Source organism: Hakea prostrata, chromosome 3, assembly GCF_041222555.1.
Source record: "Hakea prostrata isolate BN-2017 chromosome 3, UWA_Hpros_2, whole genome shotgun sequence".
Taxonomy (NCBI): Eukaryota; Viridiplantae; Streptophyta; class Magnoliopsida; order Proteales; family Proteaceae; genus Hakea; species Hakea prostrata.
In genome coordinates this window covers 27,633,256-27,636,196 of record NC_142602.1, presented here as the reverse complement: position 1 = coordinate 27,636,196, position 2,941 = coordinate 27,633,256, and positions in this window count along the sequence as shown.

Sequence of the window (2,941 nt, the reverse complement as noted above, 5' to 3'; positions counted from 1 at the left end):
TAAAATACTAATCTAAACCTGTGCAGAATCAACAAAGAATAAGAACCAGGAATAAGGAGATGAAGTGGGCAGTAGGTAGGACCATAGGATGACCCCTAGATTAGGGCTAAACAACTCCTAGATGAGATCTCCCTGTAAAAACAAACCAAAAATCATCTTAAAAGTTAATAGAGAAGTCAACATTCTCAGATGAAGGTCAAACTATTTGTCAATTACAAATAAGTAATGGGATACCCCATTAGAAGATAGTAATGAGTTTACTGTCTGATTGAATGTAATCAATCAAAATCAGGAACTCAAATTAAAGTCAAGTTCTTGAGCTCTTAGGAGGTCTAATCAATTCCCTAGAGATATAATTGAAATAATTTGGAAAACTTAGTTCTGTGATTATAGCCTGAAAATGGGAATTTTTAATGTAACTCCAGAAATTAAACTTTGAATGGAGAGATGCCCTAGTCGAAGGATCCTCTTGACTAATTCCCTTAAATGCTTCAAACATCAACCCTACAAATGAAGTACACTTGCGTATCCCTAGATTCGTAGGGATCAACTATTGACCCTAAGCAATACTTATTGAAGATGAAGTACACTTGAGGCTGAAGAAGAAAGACGTATAAGCAATACTTATTGAAGATGGTTCAACATATCTGTAAAGCAGTTAAATTCTACTAGAAATACATACCAGATGACACACAGATCAAATATCTATTTGGATAGGTTCATCATCATCCACAGAAGTCGGACAGACATAATTCAGCAACATATATTTAAAAGAATTAAAAAATAACCTACCTATCCAACAAGTATCAAATTAAAATGAAAAATAAGTGTACTCCACTAAGAAAAAGATCAGTTGTGACTGAATTAACCTTATTTCTTGAAAGGATGACAAGTGAATGCAGACAATCCAAAGCAGCTAGGGCTTGTACCACAGCATGAAAATATGGATAATATTCTACAGAAGCCCATTAAGAAACTATCCCATTCAGCCAGACAAGCAACAGCAAGTACCTTTTTGGTGAGTGATAACTGATCTAAAGCTGTCAAAACTTTAGGAGGGTGATAACAAAAAAACTGTCTTTTTGGTACTACTGACCTCAATGCAACTTAATGGAACCTTTACATTTGAAGGCAACTGCAGCCAAAGCTGAATCAGGTTAACCTCCAACTAAACAACAAAAAGATGAATAAATTATCCAAAAATTTTAAGTTTACCACATAACCAATACTCACTGAAACAATGAGCCTTGCAAACTTACGTGAAGAGCCTGAAATGACTGGGATTAAACAATGCCATCAACAGGTAGTAATTTTTGGCATAAAAGAAAATATTATCCTAAACAAGTTAAAGATGAAAAAGGTAGTGTATATAACTAACAAACAAAAAGGCAGAAAAAGAACAAACATCAACTAAATCCTTTATCCAATCTGAAATTTGAGGCTAATCTCCCTAGCATATTGGTCCAATTACCCTACTACCAAGAAAATCCCCAAGTACCATTTCAAAATAAGACCTTGCAAAAAGAAAACAATTTCAGGATTTTATAGATATTATCAAGGACCATTCACAACAGAGTGGAGTGTCCCCATTATGAAGTGAGTTGAGTCATAGATTTATTCAAGTTTGTATCTTTCCTTATTACCTTGTAATTACATGTAAGGTTATAATCTCAGGTTCACCCCAGCCCTGAGACTGACATAGGCCAATTTTCAACCACATCACAATCAAAAGTTTTCCGTGAGGCCCATTTTTGGTTTTGAACCCAAACCATGCATTGGTTTCACAAACAAACACTCAAAATAGTACTTGCATATTTTACATAAGTTTGATACTATATATTATCGGGCAAATTATATATAAACCCCCTGGATTTGAATCAATTACATCCACTACCTTGGGAAAAAATCAATTACAAATGCCCTCTACTGTTAAGTATTGTGGTTAAATGATGATGTCATCGGTTAACAAATATATTAAATGCCCATTTTATCCTTCTTTCTTCTGGTGCCCTTTAAAGGGAAAATGACATATGGACCCCTTGGATTTCGAATCAATTACATCTACTACCCATGGAAGAAAATCAATTACAAATGTCCCTTGCTGTTAAGTGTTGGGGTTAAATGAAGATGTATTACACTAAACTAAAGGAAGTGGTATAAGAACCCCTAGAACATAGTAAACTGAGAAAACTATAACTTGATTTTCAATAATAAATACCTTTCCATAAAAATAAAAATAAAAAAATGTTCCTATTTGCTATTTATGAACTTTTTCAATTTTTAGAAGAAAGAAGGGTAAAATGGGTATTTAATGTATTTTGTTAACCGATGATATCATCATTTAACCCCAACACTTAATAGTAAGGGGCATTTGTAATTGATTTTTTTCTTGGGATAGTAGATGTAATTGATTTGAAATCCAGGGGTCTTTATGTAATTTGCCCTATATTATTCTTGGAAATGGTACCAAACCAGAATTCTTTTTTTCGGATGAATAAATAATGATATTAAACAAACAATGGACTACAAGGACGAACCAAGTGAGAAGAATCAAGGAGAAGGGATGATTTGGGAGTTGAGGCCCTAGGAGGCAACAGTAAGCCTGTTCCATGGGGAATCAACAACCGGGGGATGGGGAATGCTAATGAGTCTAGCCGACACATGAAAATAAATCGCATTCCAAATCGAATCAAGAGAGCGGGATTTAGAAGTCCAACGCCTTAGATTCCGCTCCCACCAGAGATGATGGATCATAGCACCATAAACAAGCTTACCTACCCGATCACAAATAGAGGAGCCTGTGAAATTACTCAAAATCCAAAACCAGTCACGATCAAACCCAAATGAGCGGCGGGAGCGGGGCCAAATGAAAGTAAGGGCTTTTCTCTAGAGAGAACTGGAGAAGGGGCAAGAGAAAAATAAATGCTCAATGTCCTCGGTA